Source organism: Tamandua tetradactyla, chromosome 10, assembly GCF_023851605.1.
Source record: "Tamandua tetradactyla isolate mTamTet1 chromosome 10, mTamTet1.pri, whole genome shotgun sequence".
In the NCBI taxonomy this organism is placed as follows: Eukaryota; Metazoa; Chordata; class Mammalia; order Pilosa; family Myrmecophagidae; genus Tamandua; species Tamandua tetradactyla.
Window position 1 is genome coordinate 48,102,785 of NC_135336.1, and position 23,736 is coordinate 48,126,520.

At 37.5% G+C, this 23,736-nt stretch overlaps 2 protein-coding genes across 11 annotated transcripts in view; one reads left to right on the forward strand and one right to left on the reverse strand.

Moving 5' to 3' along the window:
* The window catches only part of CMSS1 (cms1 ribosomal small subunit homolog), a 458,243-nt gene that overhangs the window by 69,511 nt on the left and 364,996 nt on the right, over window positions 1-23,736 (reverse strand). The gene's annotated exons all lie outside the window — the stretch shown is intronic.
* FILIP1L (filamin A interacting protein 1 like) overlaps window positions 18,161-23,736 on the forward strand; it is a 361,112-nt gene continuing 355,536 nt past the window's right edge. The window contains exon 1 of the mRNA XM_077118608.1: window positions 18,161-19,140. The gene's annotated coding sequence lies outside the window, so the exon portion shown is untranslated. The remainder of the gene's footprint in view (window positions 19,141-23,736) is intronic.

Sequence of the window (23,736 nt, forward strand, 5' to 3'; positions counted from 1 at the left end):
TGGGTGAACGGTTAGCTAATGAGGTTGAACTCAAATGTAAGGGAACAGAGGGGAGTGAAGGCAGTTCACTAGCGGATCTATAAGTAATATTACCATATTGAAAGTGAACATTCATGTTTGTTCATGACCCATGTTTCCCACATATTAACACTACAAATGTAAATAAGTTCTTGCACGAACTACTTCAAAGGTATGAATCTTGTACAAAGAATATATAAGTTCGGGGTTTAGGGGGAAACTGCTATAGCATGCTATGGGCTATTTTTAACAGGAAAATATCAACAGTATCACAGTAACACCAGGGGTAAATAATGGGGGGAGGGACAAGAATTAAGGGGAGGTTCGGATTTTCTACTTGGTGAGGGTGTTTATTTGTTATTGTGCTGGTTTGAAAGGATGTATGTACCCTAGAAAAGCCCTGTTTTAATCCTGAACCCATTTGGTAAAGGCAGCTGTTTCTTCTAATCCCTATTCAGTATTGTATGTTTGCAACTGTAATTAGATCAACTCCCTGGAGATGTGATTTAATCTAGAGTGGTTGTTAAACTGTACTAGGTGGAAGAGTGTCTCCACCCATTTCTGTGGGTCTTAGTTTACTGGAATTCTATAAAAGAGAATGACAAGAGAAAAACCCAGAAGATTCGGAGAGAGCAGAACAACATAGCCATGAGAAGTAGAGTCCACCAGCCAGCGACCTTTGGAAATGAAGAAGGAAAATGCCTCCCAGGGAGCTTCTTGAAGGGAAGCCAGGAGAGAAAGCTAGCTGTTGATGCCATGTTCGCCATGCACCCTTCCAGCCGAGAAAGAAACCTTGACCCTGTTCGTCATGTACCTTCTCACTTGAGAGAGAAACCTTGAACTTCATTGGCCTTCTTGAACCAAAGTATCTTTCCTTGGATGTCTTAGATTGGACATTTCTACAGACTTTTTTTTTTTTAACTTATTAATTAAAAAAATAAACAAAATAAAACAACATACATAATCAGTAATTCACAATATCATCACTTAGTTGCATATTCATCATTTCTTAGAACATTTGCATTAACTCAGAAAAAGAAATAAAAAGACAATAGAAAAAGAAATAAAACGAACACAGGAAAGAAAAAATAAAAGATTATACCTACCCTACCCCTTACCCCTTGCTTTCATTGATCACTAGCATTTAAACTAAATATATTTTAGCATTTGTTCCCGCTATTATTTATTTTTATTCCATATGATCTACTCCTTTGTTAACAAGGTAGATAAAAGGAGCATCAGGCACAAGGTTTTCACAATCACACAGTCACATTGTGACAGCTGTATCATTATTCAATCGTCCTCAAGAAACATGGCTACTGGAACACAGCTCTACACTTTCAGGCAGTTCCCTCCAGCCACTCCATTACATCTTGAATAACAAGATGACTCTACTTGATGCAGAAGAATAACCTCCAGGATAACCTCTCGACTCTATTTGGAATCTCTCATCCATTGACACTTTGTCTCATTTCCCTCTCCCCCCTTTCGGTCGAGAAGGTTTTCTCAATCCCTTGATACTAAATCTCAGTTCATTCTAGGGTTTTTCTCAATCCCTTGATGCTGAGTCTCCGTTCATTCCAAGATCTCTGTCCCACGTTGCCAGGAAGGTCCACACCCCTGGGAGTCATGTCCCACATAGAGAGGGGTAGGGTGGTGAGACTGCTCATTGTGTTGGCTGGAGAGAGGGGCCACATCTGAGCAACAGAAGAGGCTCTCTTGGGGGTGAATCTTAGGCCTAAATTTTAAGTAGGCTTGACCCATCCTTTGCGGGGTTAAGTTTCATATGAACAAACCCCAAGACTGGGGGCTCTGCCTATAGCTTTGGTTGTTCACACTGCTTGTGAGAATATCAAGAATTCAACATGGGGAAGTTGAATTTCTCCCCGTTCTCACCACTCCCTGAAGGGGGCTTTGCAGATACTTTTCCACTCACTGATCGAATCACTCTGGGATTCATTGGGGCATCACTCTGGACAAACCAGCAAAATCTCATGTCCTACCTGAGATTCCAAGTACTTATGGTGTTCAATCAAACTATCTACATAAGTTATATTAGGAAATGCACTAGTCAAAATATTAATTTTCTATCAAATAAACATTTTTTGCTTTAGTCTTACACAGGTGACATTTTAAAATATTAATTACCATCTATTTTCAGTACCCTGCAATAATGACATTTCTTTGTTCTTTCTCATGCAAAAACATTTTTAAAATTGTACCTTGTACATTTCACTATTATTATACACTCTGGGCATTCCTAGATTATACCATCTTGATCTTTACCATCTATCTTTCTTTGTGATTTCCTTTATGCCCCAGCCCTCCTCCCTCTATCATTCTCACATGCAGCTTCATTCAGTGTTTTAACATAATTATATTACAGTTAGGTAGTATTGTGCTGTCATTTCTGAGTTTTTGTATCCAGTCCTGTTGCACAATCTGTATCCCTTCATCTCCCAATTACCCAATGTCTTACCCTATTTCTATCTCCTGATGGTCTCTGTTACGAACAAAATTCCAAGTTTATTCACCAATGTCAGTTCATATCAATGAGACCATACAGTGTTTGCCCTTTAGTTTTTGGCTAGTCTCGCTCAGCATAACATTCTCAAGGTCCATCCATGTTGTTACATACTTCGTAAGCTTATTCTGTCTTAAAGCTGCATAATATTCCATCGTATGTATATATCACAGTTTGTTTAGCCACTCGTCTGTTGATGGACATTTTGGCTGTTTCTATCTCCTTGCAATTGTAAATAATGCTGCTATAAACATTGGTGTGCAAGTGTCTATTTATGTCTTTGCCGTTATGTACTCTGAGTAGATACCTAGCAATGGTATTGCTGGGTTATATGGCAATTCTATATTCAGCTTTTTGAGGAACTGCCAAACTGCCTTCCACAGTGGTTGCACCATTTGACATTCCCACCAACAGTGAATAAGTGTGCCTCTTTCTCCACATTCTCTCCAGCACTTGTCATTTTCTGTTTTGTTGATAATAGCCATTCTGGTGGGTGTGAGATGATATCTCATTGTGGTTTTGATTTCCATTTCTCTAATGACCAGGGACGTTGAACATGTCTTCATGTGCCTTTTGGCCATTTGTATTTCCTCTTCTGAGAGTTGTCTGTTCAAGCCTTTCTCCCATTTTGTAATTGGATTGGCTGTCTTTTTGTTGTTGAGTTGAACAATCTCTTTATAAATTGTGGATACTAGACCTTTACTGATATGTCATTTGCAAATATTGTCTCCCATTGTGTAGGCTGTCTTTTTACTTTCTTGATGAAGTTCTTTGATGCACAAAAGAGTTTAATTTTGAGGAGCTCCCATTTATTTCTTTCTTTCTTCAGTGCTCTTGCTTTAGGTGTAAGGTCTACAAAACCGCCTCCAATTATAAGATTTATAAGATATTTTCCTACATTTTCCTCTGTTTTATGGTCTTAGACCTGATGTTTAGATCTTTGATCCATTTTGAGTTAACTTTTGTATAGGGTGTGAGATACGGGTCCTCTTTCATTCTTTTGCGTATGGATATCCAGTTCTCTAGGCACCATTTGTTGAAGAGACTGTTCTGTCCCAGGTGAGTTGGCTTGACTGCCTTATCAAAAATTAAATGTCCACAGATGAGAGGGTATATATCTGAACACCCTATTTTATTCCATTGGTCAATATATCTATCTTTATGCCAGTACCATGCTGTTTTGACCACTGTGGCTTCATAATATGCCTTAAAATCAGGCAGCATGAGACCTCCAGCTTAGTTTTCTTTCCTCAGGACAGTTTTAGCAATTCGGGGCACCCTGCCCTTCCAGATAAATTTGCTTATTGGTTTTTCTATTTCTGAAAAGTAAGTTAAATTTATCCTAAGTATTTTATTCTTTTAGTTGCAATTGTAAATGGAAGTCGTTTCTTGATTTCCCCCTCAGATTGTTCATTACTAATGTATGGAAACACTACAGATTTTTGAGTGTTGGTCTTATAACCTGCCACTTTGCTGTACTCATTTATTAGCTCTAGTAGTTTTGTTGTGGATTTTTCAGGGTTTTCGACATACAGTATCATATCATCTGCAAACAGTGATAGTTTTACTTCTTCCTTTCCAATTTTGATGCCTTGTATTTCTTTTTCTTGTCTAATTGCTCTGGCTAGAACTTCCAACATGATGTTGAATAACAGTGGTGATAGTGGACATCCTTGTCTAGTTCCTGATCTTTGGGGGAAAGTTTTCAGTTTTTCCCCATTGAGGACGATATTAGCTGTGGGTTTTTCATATATTCCCTTTAGCATTTTAAGGAAATTCCCTCGTATTCCTATCCTTTGAAGTATTTTCAACAGGAAAGGATGTTGAATCTTGTCAAATGCCTTCTCTGCATCAATTGAGATGATCATGTGATTTTTCTGCTTTGATTTGTTGATATGGTGTATTACATTAATTGATTTTCTTATGTTGAACCATCCTTGCATACCTGGGATGAATCCTACTTGGTCATGATGTATAATTCTTTTAATGTGTTGCTGGATTCGATTTGCTAGAATTTTGTTGAGGATTTTTGCATCTATATTCATTAGAGAGATTGGTGTGTAGTTTTCTTTTTTTGTAATATCTTTGCCTGGTTTTGGTATGAGGGTGATGTTGGCGTCATAGAATGAATTAGGTAGCTTTCCCTCCACTTCAACTTTTCGAAGAGTTTGAGCAGGGTTGGTACTAATTCTTTCTGGAATGTTTGGTAGAATTCACATGTGAAGCCGTCTGGTCCTGGACTTTTCTTTTTGGGAAGCTTTTGAATGACTGATTCAATTTCTTTACTTGTGATTGGTTTGTTGAGGTCATCTATTTCTTCTTGAGTCAAAGTTGGTTGTTCAAGCCTTTCTAGGAAGTTGTTCATTTCATCTATATTGTTGTATTTGCTGGCATAAAGTTGTTCATAGTATCCTATTATTACCTCCTTTATTTCTGTGAGGTCAGTGATTATGTCTCCTCTTCCATTTCTGATCTTATTTATTTGCATCCTCTCCCTTCTTCTTTTTGTCAATCTTGCTAAGGGCCCATCAATCTTATTGATTTTCTCATAGAACCAACTTCTGGTTTTATTGATTTTCTCTATTGTTTTCATGTTCTCAATTTCATTTATTTCTGCTCTAATCTTTGTTATTTCTTTGCTTTTGCTTGCTTTGGGGTTAGGTTGCTGTTCTTTCTCCAGTTCTTCCAAGGGGACAGTTAATTCCTGTATTTTTGCCCTTTTTTCTTTTTTGATATAGGCATTTAGGGCAATAAATGTCCCTTTTAGCACTGCCTTTGCTGAATCCCATAAGTTTTGATATGTTGCGTTTTTATTTTCATTTGCCTCGACATATTTACTGATTTCTCTTGTAATTTCTTCCTTGACCCACTGGGTGTTTAAGAGTGTGTTGTTGAGCCTCCACGTATTTGTGAATTTTCTGGGGCTTTGCCTATTATTGATTTCCAACTTCATTCCCTGATGATCTGAGAAAGTGTTTTGTATGGTTTCAATCTTTTTAAATTTGTTGAGACTTGCTTTGTGACCCAGCATATGGTCTATCTTTGAGAATGATCCATGAGCACTTGAGAAAAATGTGTATCCTGCTGTTGAGGGGTGTAATGTCCTATAAATGTCTGTTAAGTATAGCTCTTTTATTGTAATATTCAAATTCTCTGTTTCTTTATTGATCCTCTGTCTAGATGTTCTGTCCATTGATGAGTGGGAAATTGAAGTCTCCAACTATAATGGTAGATGTGTCTATTTCCCTCTTCAGTGTTTGCAGTGTTTGCCTCATGTATTTTGGGGCATTCTGGTTCGGGGCATAAATATTAATGTTTGTTATATCTTCATGTTGAATTGTTCCTTTTATTAGTACATAGTATCCTTCTTTGTGTCTTTTAACTGTTTTACATTTGAAGTCTAATTTGTTGGATATTAGTATAGCTACTCCTGCTCTTTTCTGGTTGTTATTTGCATGAAATATCTTTTCCCAACCTTTCACTTTCAACCTGTGTTTATTTTTGGGTCTAAGATGTGCTTTCTGTAGACATCATATAGAAGGATCCTGTTTTTTAATCCATTCTGCCAGTTTATGTCTTTTGATTGGGGAGTTCAATTCATTAACTTTTAGTGTTATTACTGTTGGGTAGTACTTTCCTCTACCATTTTGCCTTCTGTATTTTATATGTCACATCTAATTTTCCTTCTTTCTACACTCTTCTCCACACCTCTCTCTTTTGTCTTTTCATATCTGTCTCTAGGGTTCCCTTTAGTATTTCTTGCAGAGCTGGTCTCTTGGTCACAAGTTCTCTTAGTGATTTTTTGTCTGAAAATGTTTTAATTTCTCCCTCATTTTTGAAGGATAATTTTGCTGGGTATAGAATTCTTGGTGGCAGTTTTTCTCTTTTAATAATTTAAATATATCATCCCACTGTCTTCTTGCCTCTATGGTTTCTCCTGAGAAATCTACACATAGCCTTATTGGGTTTCCCTTGTATGTGATGGATTGCTTTTCTCTTGCCACTTTCAAGATCCTCTCTTTCTCTTTGACCTCTGACATTCTGACTAATGAGTGTCTTAGAGAACGTCTGTTTGGATCTATTCTCTTTGGGGTACACTGCACTTCTTGGAACTGTAGTTTTAGGTCTGTCATAAGAGTTGGGAAATTTTCAGTGATAATTTCCTCCATTAGTTTTTCTCCTCCTTTTCCCTTTTCTTCTCCTTCCCGGACACCCACAACACATATATTTGTGCACTTCATATTATCATTCAGTTCCCTGAGTCCGTGCTCATATTTTTTCATTTTTTCCCCTATAGTTTCTGTATCTTGTTGGATTTCAGATGTTCCGTCCTCCAGTTCACTAATCCTAACCTCTGTCTCTTGAAATCTACCATTGTAGATTTTTTTTCATCTCTTCTACTGCATCTTTCATTCCCATAAGTTCTGTGATTTGTTTTTCCAGACTTTCCATTTCCTCTTTTTGTTCATTCCTTGCCTTCTTCATATCCTCCCTCAATTCACTGATTTGGTTTTTAATGAGGTTTTCCATGTCTGTTCTTACATTCTGAATTAGTTGTTTCAGTTCTTGTATCTCATTTGAACTGGTTTGTCCCTTTAACTGGGCCATATCTTCAATTTTCCTGGTGTGATTTGTTATTTTTTGCTGGTGTCTAGACATTTAATTACCTTAATTAGTTTATTCTGGAGATTGCTTTCACTTCTCTTACCTAGGGTTTTCTTGCTAGATGAATTTGTTGTCTATCTGTTCTTTGGCCTTCAGTTCAGCTTTTTCTGGACCTCTAGCTTAGGTTTTGTTTAACAGAGGAGAATTTTTCAGTTCTTGTTTTCTTGTTTCTTGCCCTGCTTGTATGGTGCCTTTTCCCTCCCCACCCTTAGGAGGGTCTACTTAGGTATTATAGACTCTAGCCAGGTTTTTCCGGACTAAACTGGCCTCCTATCAGGGGGAAGGAGTCACCTGCGTCAGTTTTCCCTGAGGGTGCGACCCAGCAGGTTAAAAGACTTTCCTGTGAAGTCTCTGGGTTCTTTTTTCTTATCCTGCCCAGTATGTGGCGCGTCCACCTGTGGGTTGCACCAGCAAAAGATGTTGTGGCACTTTTAACTCTGGAATACTCTCCCTGCTGGGGGCTTGGTGGAGAGGGAGGAGAGGTTGTAGGCTGGTTTTAATGGTTTCAAATTGCCAAGCCCTGGGGTCTGAATTCCTTGAGAGAGGGGTTCCACCTGAGTTGGGCTTCACCCCTCCCCTGGGAAAGGCACAGGTAGGAGACAGCCCTGAAAGCAGCCCGTTTCTGCCTATGCCTGGGGCAGCTGCAGCCCAAGAAGTCCCGCTGCTGAATCCAGAGGCTACCAAGTCTCTGTAGAAACACAGCCAATAAAACCTGTTTCCTCCCCTTTCTCTTTTTCTGTGAGCCCAATGAGCGACCTCTGCCTTGACCAGTTTTAGAGTCTCTCTCCTTTCCCTCTAGGAAGCCGCCTGTGGGAGAGGGGCGCCGGGTGCAAGCCGCCACGGCTTGGGGAACTCATGGTTTTGGGGAGGCTTGCAGTCGGTCCAGCTGGTCCAGACTGGGGTGCGCTGTGTGTCTGGTCACTGATGTGGCTCCAGGAGCTGTTCTGTACTGTTTCTGGTTATTTAGTAGTTGTTCTGGAGGACGAACTAAAATGCACACATTGCTAAGCCGCCTTCTTGGCCCCTCCCCTACAGACTTGTTTTAATTGGGACATTTTCTTGGCCTTAGAACTGAAAACTAGCAAAATATTAAATTCCCCTTTTTAAAAGCCATTGCATTTCTGGTATATTGCACTCTGGCAGGTAGCAAACTAGAACAGATTTTGCTACTGGAGAGTGGGGTGCTGCTGTGGTTTACAGATAGCAAACATGTTGGAATGGCTTTTTAAATGGATAAGGGGAAGAATCTGGAGAAATTGTGAGAAGCCTGATAGAGTAGGCCTACAATGCTTTGAAGAGACTGTTGGTAGAAACATGGACTCTAAAGATACTCTAAAGATACATTAGATACTCTAAAGACAAGGAAGAAACCCTGACTGTGTTCACCATGTGCCTTCTCACTTGAGAGAGAGACCCTGAACTTCATTGGCCTTCTTGAACCAAAGTATCTTGCACTGAATGCCTTAGATTGGACATTTCTACAGACCTGTTTTAATTGGGACATTTTCTTGGCCTTAGAACTGAAAACTAGCAACTCATTAAATTCCCCTTTTTAAAAGCCATTCCGTTTCTGTATATCGCATTCTGGCAGCTAGCAAACTAGAACAGTTATCTTTTTATTGGGAACAATGAAAGTACCTCAAATTGAGAGTGTTGATATATTATTGACTTTGGACATTATACATCATGCCCAATGAATGGAGGTTGCTTAAGGATGCACTGACTGAAAAGTAGATTGATGAATGATGGTATATACATATGATCGAATATTGTGCTGCTACAAAAAGGAACAAAGTTGTGAGGCATGCAACACTGTGAATGAATCAGTGGGACATGTGGTGAGGAAAAATGAGCCAGAAACAAAAGAGAAATTACTCTATGGTCTCATTTAGAAAATACTAATAAGAAAATAGGGGATTAATGAGCCAAGATGGCAGTTTAGCAAGGTGTGGGATTTAGTTCGTCCTCAGAACAGCTACTAAATAACCAGGAACAGTACAGAACAGCTCCAGGGGCCATGTCAGTGACTGGACACACAGCGTACCCCAGTCTGGACCAGTTGGATCGGCTGTGAGCCCACCCAGAACCGTGAGTTTCCCAAGCCGTGTGTTTCCCAAGCCGTGGTGACTGGTGCCTCTTCCCTGCAGGCTGCTTCCCAGAGGGGAAAGGAAAGAGACTTTATCAGCAGCAGGGGCTGAATGCAACTAAGCTTCAAGTGTGGAGTTAATTCACAAATTCTGACTACTAAAAATAGGCCCCAAGCTCAGATGAACCTCGTCAAAGCGGAGGTTGCTGACTTTTGCCCTTGCACCAAGGGGGCATGGCTGACGGCAAAAGAAGAAAAAAAAAAGAAACAGAGGTTTTATTGGCTGTGTTTCTACAAAGGCTTGACTGCCTTTGGATACAGCTGGCAGGGTTTCTCAGGCTGCAACTGCCCCAGGCATAGGCAGAAACAACCTTGTTTGAAAGCTTGTCTGGAGCCTGTGCCTTCCCCAGGGGAGGGGTGAGGCCCAACTCTGGTGGAATCCCTCCCTCAAGGAATTGAGACCCCAAGGCTTGAAAATGTGAAGCCATTAAAGCCAGCCTACAATCTCTCCTCTGTCTCCACCACGCCCCTAGAGAGTCTGTAAAGTTAAAGGTACCACATCATCTTATGCTGGTGGGACCTGCAGGCAGACAAGCGCCACATACCGGGCAGGACAAGAAAAACAGAGTCCAGAGACTTCACAGGAAAGCCTTTCAACCTGCTGGGTCTCACTCTCAGGAAAAACTGATGCAGGTGACTCTTTCCTCCTGACAGGAGGCCAGTTTGGTCTGGGAAAATCTGGCTGGGGTCTATAATACCTAAGTAGACTCCCCCTAACGGTGGCAGGGTTGGGGGGAAGGCTCTGTGGAAGCAGGGCAAGAAACAAGAAAAAAAGAACTGAAAAATTCTCCTCTGTTAAACAAAACCTAAGCTGGTGGTCCAGAAAAAACTGAACTGAATGTCAAAGAACAGACAGACAACAAATTCATCCAGAAAGAAAATCCTAGGTAAAAGAAGTGAAAACAATCTCTAGAATAAACTAATGAAGGTAACTAAATGCCTAGAAGCCAGCAAAAAATAACAAATCACACTAGGAAAATTGAATTTATGGCCCAGTCAAAGGAACAAACCAATAATTCAAATGAGATACAGGAGTTGAAACAATTAATTCAGATTGTACGGACAGACATGGAAAACCTCATAAAAACCAAATCAATGAATTGAGGGAGGATATAAAGAAGGCAAGGAATGAACAAAAAGAAGAGATCGAAAGTCTGAAAAAACAAATCACAGAACTTATGGGAATGAAAGGCACAGCAGACGAGATGAAAAAAAACAATGGAAACCTACAATGTTAGATTTCAAGAGGCAGAAGATAGGATTAGTGAACTGAGTACAGAACATCTGAAATCCAACAAGCAAAAGAAAATATAGGGAAAAAAATGTAAAAATATGAGCAGGGACTCATGCAATTGAATGACAATATGAAGTGCATGGATATACGTGTTGTGGGTGTCCCAGAAGGAGAAGAGAAGGGAAAAGGAGGAGAAAAACCAATGGAGGAAATTATCACTGCAAATTTCCCAACTGTTATGAAAGACTTAAAATTACAGATCCAAGAAGTGCAGCATACCCCAAAGAGAAAAGATCCAAACAGATGTACTCCAAAACACTTACTAATCAGAATGTCAGAAGTCAAAGAGAAAGAGAGAATCTTGAAAGCAGCAAGAGAAAAGCAATCCATCACATGTAAGGGAAGCCCAATAAGACTGAGTAGATTTCTCAGAAGAAACCATAGAGGCAAGAAGACAGTGGGATGATATATTTAAATTACTAAAAGAGAAAAACAGCCAACCAAGAATTCTATATCCAGCAAAACTGTCCCTCAAAAATGAGGGAGAAATCAGAACATTTTCACACAAAACATCACTGAGAGAATTTGTGACCAAGAGACTGGCTCTGCAAGAAATACTAACAGGAGCACTAGAGGCAGATGTGAAACGACAGGAGAGAGAGGTGTGAAGAGTGTAGAAATGAAGACTATTAGGAAAGGTAAAAAGAAAAAAAAAATAGATATGAAATATAAAATCCAAAAGGCAAAATGGTAGAAGAAAGTATTACCCGTACAGTAATAACACTAAAAGTTAATGGACTGAACTCCCCAATCAAAAGACACAGACTGACAGAATGGATTAAAAAACAGGACCCATCTATATGCTGTCTACAGGAAACAAATCGTAGACCCAAGGATAAACATAGGTTGAAAGTGAAAGGTTGGGAAAAGATATTTCATGCAAATAACAATCAGAAAAGAGCAGGAGTAGCTATACTAATATCCAACAAACTACACTTCAAATGTAAAACAGTTAAAAGAGACAAAGAAAGACACTATGTACTAATAAAAGGAACAATTCAACAAGAAGACATATAATCATAAATATTTATGCACTGAGCCAGAATACTCCAAAGTACACGAGGCAAACACTGAAAACACTGAAAAGAGAAATAGACACATCTACAGTAATAACTGGAGAATTCAATTCCACACTCTTATCAATGGACAGAAAATCTAGACAAAGGATCAATAAAGAAACAGAGAATTTGAATAATACAATAAATGAGCTACACTTAACAGATATTTATAGAACATTATACCCCACAACAGCAGAGTACCCCTTTTTCTCAAGTGCTCACAGATCATTCTCAAGAATAGACCATATGCTGAATCACAAAGCAAATCTAAATAAATTTTAAAAGATTGAAATTATACACAACACTTTCTAAGATCATAAAGGAATGAAGTTGTAAATCAATAATAGGCAGAGTGCCAGAAAATTCACAAATACGTGGAGGCTCAACAACACACTCTTAAACAACCAGTGGGTGAAGGAAGAAATTACAAGAGAAATCAGTAAATATCTTGAGGCAAATGAAAATGAAAACACAACATATCAAAACTTATGGGATGCAGCAAAGGCAGTGCTAAAAGGGAAATTTATTGCTCTAAATGCCTACATTAAAAAAGAAGAAAGGGCAAAAATCTAGGAATTAACTGTCCACTTGGAAGAAACAGAGAAAGAACAGCAAACTAACCCCAAAGCAAGAAAAGGGAAATAAATAATTAATATTAGAGCAGAAATAAATGAAATTGAGAACATGAAAACAACTGAAAAATTAACAAAACCAGAAGCTGATTCTATGAGAAAATCAATAAGACTGATGGACTCTTACCAAGATTGACAAAAAGAAGAAGAGAGAGGATGCAAATAAATAAGATCAGAAAAGGAAGAGGAGATGTAACCACTGACCCCACAGAAATAAAGGAAGTAATAACAGGATACTATGAACAACTTTATGCTAATAAATATGATAATGTAGATGAAATGGACAACTTTCTAGAAAGGCATGAACACCCCACATTGACTTGAGAAGAAACAGACGACCTCAACAAACCAATCACAAGTAAAGAAATTAAATCAGTCATTAAAAAGCTCCCCCAAAAGAAAATTCCAGGACCAGATGGCTTCATATGTGAATTCTACCAAACCTCCAGAAAGAATTAGTACCGATTCTGTTCAAACCCTTCAAAAAAACTGAAGAAGAGGGAAAGCTACCTAACTCATTCTACAAAGCCAACATCACCCTCATATCAAAGCCAGACAAAAATATTACAAAAAAAAGAAAACTACAGACCAATCTGTCCAATGAATATAGATAGAAAAATCTCAACAAAATTCTAGCAAATCGAATCCAACAACACATTAAAAGAATTATACATAATGACCAAGTAGGATTCACCCCAGGTATGTAAGGATGGTTCAACATAAGAAAATCAATTAATATAATACACCATATCAACAAATCAAAGCAGAAAAACCACATGGTCATCTCAATTGAAGCAGAAAAGGCATTTGACAAAATTCAATATCCTTTCCTGCTGAAAACACTTCAAAGGATAGGAATAGAAGGGAACTTCCTCAAAATGATGAAGGGAAAATATGAAAAACCCACAATTAACATCATTGTTAATAGGGAAAAATTGAAAACTTTCCCCCTAAGATCAGGAACAAGACAAGGATGTCCACTATCACCACTGTTATTCAACACTGTGTTGGAAGTTCTAGTCAGAGCAATTAGACAAGAAAAAGAAATACAAGGCATCAAAATTGGAAAGGAAGAAGTAAAACTATCACTGTTTGCAGATGATATACTATATGTCAAAAACCCCAAAAAATCCACAGCAAAACTACTAGAGCTAATAAATGAGTACAGCAAAGTGGCAGGTTACAAGACTAACACTCAAAAATCTGTAGTGTTTCTATACTCTAGTAATGAATAATCTGAGGGGGAAATCAAGAAAAGAATTCCATTTACAATTGCAACCAAAAGAATAAAATATTTAGGAATAGATTTAACTAAAGAGACAAAAGACCTATACAAAGAAAACTACAAGAAATTGTTAAAAGAAATCACAGAAGAGCTAAACAGATGGAAGGGCTACCATGTTCATGGATTGGAAGACTAAATATAGTTAAGATGTCAATTCTACGTTAATTGATTTACAGTTTCAATGCAATACCAATTAAAATCCCAAAAACTTACTTTTCAGAAATAGAAAAACCGATAAGCAAATTTATCTGGAAGGGCAGGGTGCCCCAAATAGCTAAAAGTATTCTGAGGGAAAAAAATGAAGTCAGAGGTCTCATGTTACCTGACTTTAAGGTGTATTATGAAGCTACAGTGGTCAAAACAGCATGGTCCTGGCATAAAGATAAATATACTGACCAATGGAATAGAATAGAGTGTTCAGATATGGAACCTCTCATCTATGGACAAATGATCTTTCATAAGGCAGTCTAGCCAACTCACCTGGGACAGAACAGTCTTTTCAATAAATGATGCCTAGAGAACTGGATATTCATTTGCAAAAGAATGAAAGAGGACCTATATATCACACCCTATACAAAAATTAACTCAAAATGGATCAAAGACCTAAACATTAGATCTAAGACCAAAAAACTTTTAGAAGGAAACATAGGGAAGTATCTTATAAAATTTATAATAGGAGGCGGTTTCCTAGATCTTACACCTAAAGCACGAGCACTGAAGAAAGAAATAGATAAATGGGAACTCCTCAAAATTAAACACTTTTGCACATCAAAGAACTTCATGAAGAAAGTAAAAAGACAGCCTACACAGTGGGAAACAATATTTGGAAATGATATATCAGATAAAGGTCTAGTATCCAGAATTTATAAAGAGATTGTTCAACTCAACAACAAAAACACAGACAACCCAAATACAAAATGGGCAAAAGACTTGAACAGACACTTCTCAGAAGAGGAAATACAAATGGCCAAAAGGCACATGAAAAGATGCTCAACTTCCCTTGGCTATTAGAGAAATGCAAATCAAAACCACAATGAGATATCATCTCACACCCACCAGAATGGCCATTATCAATAAAACAGAAAATGACAAGTGCTGGAGAGGAAGTGGAGAAAGACGCACATTTATCTACTGTTGGTGGAAATGTCAAATGGTACAACTGCTGTGGAAGGCAGTTTGGTGGTTCCTCAAAAAGCTAAATATAGAATTGCCATATGACTCGGGAAGACCATTGCTAGGTATCTACTCAGAGGACATGAAGGCAAGGACAAAAATGGACATTTGCACACCAGTGTTTATAGCAGCATTATTTGCAATTGTGTAGAGATGGAAACAGCCAAAATGTCCATCAACGGACGAGTGGCTAAACAAACTGTGGTATATACATACGATGGAATATTATGCAGCTGTAAGACAAAATAAAGTTATGAAGTATGTAACAACATGGATGGACCTTAAGGACATTATGCTGAGTGAGATTAGACAGAAAGAAAAGGATGCATACTGTATGTTCTCACTGATATGAACTGACATTAGTGAATAAACTTGGAGAATTTCATTGGTAACAGAGACCATTAGGAGACAGAAGTAGGGTAAGATATTGAATAATTGGAGCTGAAGGGATACAGATTGTGCAAAAGGTTTGAATGTAAAAACTCAAAAATGGATAGCACAATGCTACTTAACCATAATACAATTATGTTAAAACCCTGAATGAAGCTGAATGTGAGAATGATAGACAGAGGAAGGCTGGGGGCACAAATGAAATCAGAAAGAAAGATAGACAACAAAGACTGAGATGGTATAATAATCTAGGAATGTCTAGAGTGTATAATGATAGTGACTAAGTGTATAGGTTTTAAAAATGTTTTTGCCAGAGGAAGAACAAAGGAATGCCATTACTCTAGGGTGATGAAAATAGATGATAATTAATATTTAAAAATTTTACCTTATGTGTGAGACTAAAGCAAAAAATGTTTATGTGGTACAAAATTTATATTTTGACTAGTGCATTTCTTAATATAACTTACGTAGACAGCTTAATTGAACACCATTAAGTACATGGAACCTTGAGTAGGGCATGAGATTTTGTTGGTTTGTCCAGAGTGACGCCCCGATAAATCCCAGAGTGATCTGAACAGTGAATAAAAAAGTATTTGCAAAGTCCCCTTTGGGGAATGGTGTGAAAGGGGGAAAATTCAACTTCCCCAAGTTGAATTCTTGATATTCTCACAAGCAGTGTGGACAACCAAAGCTATAGGCTGAGCCCCCAATCTTGGAGTTTGTTCATATGAAACTTAATAAGACTTAATAAGTACTAACTATAATAAAATCAATCCACTAGATTATAATTCATAAAGTCAAGGGCTGTACTATCTTTCACAATGTGCCTGACACAATGTGAGCGCTTGATTAATTAAATGAATAAATAATTGAAGTCCTCCCTCAGCCATTATAAACTTTAGCTTGATTCCCTGGTGTCTTCACAGATAGCATGATGATTTCCACTGCCCACCTTGCCACGAAGATACAGATGACTTGTGATGAAGAAAGAGCAGGGGACTCTTATGTTTCCTTTTCCTTTACTTTTTATTTAAAGAAGTATGTTACTTCTTTTCTTTCATCCTGAGGAATCAGGGCTGATGGGGCCCAAAAGACCATAAAGGCCGAGGAAGCAGCCAGCAGAGCTGGTAGACTGGTTACAAACAGAGGAAATCAGGAAATAATTAAATAATTTAAGGATAATAGGAATCAAGATATCCTCTCTGTGGGAGAAGGAAATTATAAAGACAGAAAGGGTAAAAGCTAAAATGAGCCCTATGGTGTTAGATTGGAAATAGTGCTCTCAGTATTATCTCTTGGGATTTAATAGATAGGTAGATAGAGAGATCAATAGATATAGCTCTGTGTGTGTGTGTGTGCATGTATGTGAATGTGCCTGTCAATTTCCTAACTCTGTTGGCTGAGAGGGCATACAAGCAATGAGTATTCCTAGTGCCCAGGTCATATTTTCAAAGTACCATTTTCTATGATGGAACCAGGTCTCCTTGAAGATGTAGCTGATTCTAGGGTCAGAGCAGAGAAAGTACAAGATGCTCATGGAGCATTTTCTTGTGTGAGAAATAAGGAAAGCACTAAAAAATGATGGGACTTGTCAAAAGAACACAAGATCCAGCTTGAAGGGGCTGCCACTGCCCAAATCTGAGATCATCTGAGCATCAAAATAAGTAGTGATATTAATGAATTATAACCCGTTGAGTAAAAGAGGAATCTATGAGTCCACATTGATATAAACAGAATAAATAAGTAAATGAAGGAGAAACGTAAGCTCTTCTTTACAGTAGAAAGTTTGTTTATGTGCAAAATATTTACATAATTTCAAAGTTTCTCCCTACAAATTGTTTATTAATTGCAAAGGAAAAACCATAACTTTAGAGTGGAGAAATCTGGCAGACACAATATTGGCTAAGTTGTCCAAGTTAACATCATCATAATGGGAAAGACATTCTAGTACCTCCTGATGTAATAGAGAAGAATACAGCATCACTTCTGTGGTATTCCTGTCAAAAATGCATAAACTGAATCTAATAATGAGGGTACATTACACAAAATTAAATTGAAGGACATTTATAAAATATACTCTTCAAAAATGTCAAGGTTGCAAAAGACAAGGAAACACTGAAGAACTGTTCCAGACTGAAACAGACTAGAGACATGACAACTAAATGCAACATGTGATCCTGGCACAAAAGAAATGAACAATTTCATTTCTTGTTAAGGATATAAAGATAATTTGGAGAAAACTTGAATGAGATCTATGGATTAGAAAGTAATACAAGAATTTGATTGTTATACTGTAGTTATACGGAAGAGTGTACTTGTCTTGTAGGATAATCACAGTGAGGCATATCAACTGATTTAGGAAAAAAAACATACACAGAGCAATGAGGGAGATACAGATGCATAGATGGACAGACAGATAGATAGAAAGGTAAGCAGAGAAAATGATAAAGCAAATGTGGTAAAATGTTAAAATGGACAACTTGGTGAAGAATATATGGGAATTTCTTATTATTCTTGTATCCTTTCTGTAACTTTAAAATTATTTCAATGTTAAAAGTAAAAAAAATATCTTCGGCTCTGGGATAACTTAGATTCAATTTTAAATCCTCAGCCTGGTATTTATCATCTCAGAGATTCTTAGAGAAGTTATCTAATTATTTTGAGCTTTGTTTTATTCATTTTATCACAAGAAACAGGACTAACTTAAAGGATGCTGTGAGGATTGAATAAGTTAATTTATAAAATGAGTACCTGTCAGATGGTGGATGTTGGTGGTCTAGTAGAGGACTGGAAACTCGACAAGTGTTGCAAAAAAATTCTTGTTGAATAAATGAACAAGCTCGTCTCTCCCCACTTTCATCTGAACAAGTGATACCGTTTATAGAAATCAGATTCTTCAAATTTTAGCAATCTGAGGTATGAGATTTAACACCTGAATAATCTAATGTATGAGATTTAACATCTGAATAATCTAACAAAAGAAAATGAGATAACAAAAAATATTGAAAAAACACCATCATTATTTGAATATTGCTTTAGAGTTTGCTCACCACTTTGCACTCAAGTCTCCTGTGACGCTGAATGGAACAGGAAGGAATTCAAGTTAAAGTTCAACGCAGCATTAATAACAGTGAATACTAGTGCCTTGGGTTATGGTTGTCAAAGACGAGGTCCTACCCTTATGACTTAAATCTCAAACAAGGCTTGCATCAGTTCATGGCTGAAAGGTTCAAAAAGAAGTGCAATTTAATGTCCATTCATCTAGGCACTGGAGTCTACAATACTTACTCTGCTCTTTGTGATTGTATTGAGGGCAGTGACAAGGCAGAGAAGGGGACTAAAGTTGTGCCTGAGAAGGTTCTACCCAGACAAGATGTGCATGTAAATCTGAAATTACCCAAGAGGGTGTTTCAGCGCTGCCTGCCAAAAAGTGGTGTCTTCTAATCTGGAGAGCAGCTGCTGGGGCACAGGCATGCAAACACATACAAACATACACACACACACACACACACACACACACAAACAGAGCCTATACCTGCTTCTACTTGTCTGCTCTGGGCAGACGGTTCCTTGCTTTTGGGTTGACATATCCTGCAGCCCAGTGTAGTTAGAACCTTTCTTCCTTGGAGATTGGCAAGCTGTGGGGTGAGCGTTTCAGCAAGGTTACCTGCCTTCAGAGAATGAAGGACGCTGCCCAGAGAAGAAAGTGGATTATATTTAGTGTTTGGGCCCAGTTAGTGTTGGGCTCCCTATTGATTATTGTTTGTAGAACTGTCACCAGTCCCTGGTTGCAAACTCTCTGTGGCTTTGAAGCCCAGAAAAGAAAAACTGAGAGGGTGTGCAAAAAGAAAAAGAAGAAAACGTTGCTGGTCCCTGGATTCCACTATTGGATTTTGGTGGGGATGAGAATAGAAAACCACCAGGCTTGATCAAGCAAAGGTACCTGCAGAATAAAGTAAGTGCCTCTATCCTTGCCAAGAAGCATGCTTTGGGAATGTTTCTGTATTATATAATTGACAACACTGCTCTTAGGAGCAGGATCTTCTGTTTATTAGGCAAGGGGATGCAGTAAATCTTATGCATGATTAAGAGCTTATGATAGAGGCTGGCTTGTAAGTTAATAAAAGTAAGACCACTTGCAAAATAGAGGAGCTATCCTGGCAATAGTTAAAATTTGCTAATTGTTAGGCATGAAAGAAAACCAAAGTGAAAATTTTAAATTGCTATGTTCTTAAGAGTAAGACAAATGACCAAAAATAAAAAAAAAAGTTTTGGGCAAATGACTTTCCTAGTTAATAACTTTCCTAGTTAGTAAAATCAATGTGAATGATCAGTATATAATTTCAAAATCATCACAATATGATAAAATGGAGAAATTTACAGGATAGCTGGATCAGAGGAGGTATCACTCTTTCATGGAAAGACTGTTAGAAGAAAACCAGCTTCTTACAACACCAGCTAGATTACATTCTTTCTTCTTTACTCTGCTCATTTTTGATGCTAAGATTTGATAAATGGTTGTCTGAAAATAGGGGTAGGTTTTCAAGGCAGGATTTTTGGAAAGTCTTGGGAGATAATTGTCAAGAGCTTGTTCTGTATGTAACCCACCCCGTAGAATGTGATTGGATATCTATGGGTACATTATATCTCAATGTAAATGGGAAATGATGTCATGGCAGACAGGATGCTGGCAAATGATACCAGAGAAAGTTCTGCTCACTGTACATTTTCAATGGGAATATTATCCAATATTTAGAGTGGCAGCATAGTTTTGAATAAAGACACATCTTCAGCTAAAATTTTTATGGCATTCATTCTTTTTTCTTTTCATAACAACTGATGCTCACAAATCTTCCTTTTTTCAATATCTATGCAAGTCTGAGGAAGAATTAGAAGAGGTCCAAACACATTCTGCTTAACTACATTCACTATTTTCCATGTGTGTATTAGATTTGCATAAAGCAAGATGCAGGATATTGAGACAATTATTCTAAGTATGGCAGTGTACCTCCAACTGCAACTAAAAATGCTTTTCCTATGATGACACTGTTCAGTTACTCAATCTGCTATCCCTCAGGAATAAATACTCCAAATAAATATTTCTCTATAGTTATCAGTTGATTCTACTATGAAACTCCAAATAGGCTTAATTAAAAACCAGCATAAACACTTTCAGTCTGTTTACTATTGGAAATTTCTGGAGGCAGCAGTAATTTTTATGGGCTATTTCCACTTCCTTAAAACAAACATGTAGGGCCATTAAGACAGGCCTACTATGATGAAAGTTTTTCACGTAATTTCTCCAAACAGTGTAGAGTTTGGATTCACATTATAAACAGTGCAAAAAAATGCTTTGTGAAAGTTCTGGGGCATAGAAAAGGACTGATTATTAAGAAAAGGACTGCAATTGTTTCTTTTGAGTATAACTGTTTCTTTTGTTTAAACTGCTATTGGAGTAAAAAATACTGTTAGACAAGAATTAGCCTTAGACAGTGGCACTGTCACTAGAAATGGAATAATTTATTGTGGCTTCCAAATGATGGTGTATTTGATAGAGCTGACTATGATAGGAGCCTGACATTGCACCTTGAGATTAGCAAGTCCAAGGATGGGAAAAAAACAGAAGAAAGTCCCTACATTCTCTTCTTCAGAATAGAGTTCACATTATTTTTTGCTTTAACCTATAGCAAAATTTTCATTGCCACTAAAATATATGCCTCTCCTCTCCAATACTGCATTAAAAAACATTCAAAGAAAAAATACTAGTTGTTTTAGTTTTCCTTAGGATAGATCTAGTGATTAGTAGCATTTACTAACTATTTATGCATCAAATGGTTTGTTTCATTATAATTAGGGGAAACACTTCTGTACCGAAGGGTTTAATTTGTTTGCTTTTTTATCCATTCATTCAACAAGTACTTTTGAGTGCCTTCTTATGCCAGGCCCTGCTGGTTGCTGGAAATATACGACTGAATGAGGCAAAAATGGTCTCCATACTTGCTGAGTGTAGGAATCTGCACAGAAGGGTCAATTACTAGTGATCTGAACCTGTCTATTTTGTATGTTAACTTCCATGGTAAGTATTTCCTCCCTCGTTCCTGATTTAGAAGAAAAATTAAGGACTAGGAAAATATTTTCCTACTTTAAAAAGTTATTTAGTGCTGCAAGATATGGAGACAGTTTCAGAGATGAACTCAGCATCAAATAGTATGGTTGGAATATACATTTTTGTGTAAATACTTGATTCTTCTTTGAGGGATGTTGATGTTTCTTTTGTAAGCTACTGATGTTTGAGAAAGGACCAACATATTGGTACTGTATGATCTGTCAGAATTGGGTCAGACTGGAAGTACCTAAGGAAGACACTAGGACAAAGTTTGTATTATAGCTTCATAGCTACCGGGGTTCAAATGTGATGGAAGTTCAAGATGTTTCTGTTGAACCTGTCTGAGATAGACAGTCTATCACTGGAGGCCACATCTGAAAAAGCAACAGTGCTATGTTTCTCACCTTGGTTAAGGAGTCTTTATAATAGCAAAACATTAAGCACAACAATAATGGCATTGTACACCTATGAGGTGTTTAATATTGTTAAACAACTCTCATATTAGTCACTCATTGATCCTTCTGATCACTCTGTGTGATAGGAAAGGCAGACACCATTCTCTGTTCATCTGATGGCCAAACTAAGTTTATATGTTTAAGGGATTAGCCCAGTTAATTTTCTCTCTAATGCATAGCCTCATAAGGTAATTTTTCAAATGAAGGACCATAAAATTTTTGAATTTTCAACATGAGAATTCATATCTCCAAACTATAGTTTCAAAGTGGTAGCATCAAACTCAAAACCATGATGAGAGAAGAGAGTTTCAGGCTCCCTCCACCATCTTTTTCCTACCTCTATTCCTCTTCTAGGTATTCTCCCTAGAGTTCTTCCCTATGACTCTTGAAAGATCAATCTAGTTGCTAAGAGAGATATAAGCTACTGGCATTTTCTTCTTCTTTGGTTAGAATAATGAAGCAGAACATGGAAGACCAGGGTTAGTTAACTCTGAACTTACTCCTAATACCACTGTAATGAAATAATAAATTATTCTGAGTGATAAGAATGAAGAAGGAAACATTATCACCTCTTTCACAAGTTTTAAAAGTTTGGTGACTGATCAGGATAGGAACAGCATAGTATATTCACCTACCTGTGCATGAGAATGGAATTTTAAACTACTGGTTAGTGCCACCAAACTAGCAATAAAAATAGTCGTCATATCAGATCAGACCAATTGCCTATTCAATCCAAACTGTGTTTTGCATGAAAGCATAAGTGGGTCCTTTGTGGAAAAGTGGTTTATCATACATAAGAGAGGGAGCATCATAGGGAAAATAAGTTTCTACATGGAGAAAGGGTAAGTATGGCTTACTGAGAACTATAGTAAGAAAGATCTGAACAGAGCAGTCTTGAGTGAATGAAGGTGTTTCTGCTGCATTTTGAGACTGGAAATTGATCTGCTGGAAATTAAGATACTGAGGTATCAGTAAGCAGGGTTCCACACATAGCTAGTACTTAATACCAGGTATGACCAAGCAAATGTGCAAGATTTCATTTCTTTCTTACTTTCTTCCTGGAATTTATTTGTATCTATTTCATTTTGTGGTAAATCTTAGAAGGCTTTTAGCTACTTTTCTCTTGGGTTTGGTAGTTTGGAATAGATCTTATAGGTCATCATGTTAGATCTACGGGCAACCATTTGACTAGAAAAGTGGAATTCAGGGGAGGATAGTAACAAGGATAAAGCAAGGGCTGCTTCTTTGCTTCTCCTTAGAGCTACTGGTCCTGGTCTTGAACAGGATGAGACAGAGGCAGCTGTCCCTGAGCCATGGTATTAAACTGCCAGGTTGGGAATGGGGACACCAACACCTTGTTTCAGCTGCTCCTAACATCTCCACATGAAGCTATTTTAAGAGCTTTTGCATTTGATCAGGGAGCATGTGGGGTTAAGCCTGTGTTTTCCATTTCAGTTTTAGATCCTAAACAGGTGCAGTTAGTAGTTTAAAATTTTAAAATGTTGTATTGTTTTTCCTGCTGACCAGTGCAAAAATCCCTTTTATACCAGGGGAGAAAGCATGCTATTGAGATAGAGATTTGTTTCTTAAATAAAATTAAAAGTATTTAGGATCTAATTTTAAAAATCATAAAAATTTTCTATCATAATTCTTGTGTGGCAAAATTTTGTTGAAAAGTAAGAAAAAAAATACAATCATTTGACTAGAGTTATGGCAACATGTAAGTGGTTGTGCTAATACACACCAATCTAACCCTATATCCTACTTTTTTATGCTTGGAATATGGCTGATGAGGGCACTATTGCATATTAAGAATATGAGGGATTCATAATGTAAACTGTGACAATTAGAAAAAGGTATCTTTTAAAACTCACCCTACTCCCTGAAAATACATAAAGTTGAAACAAAAGTAAAAACAACATAAAACCCAAATATCCTTTCTTTTAAAAAGTTTTAAACCAAATATTTTTTAAAACCCTCTAAAATTCAG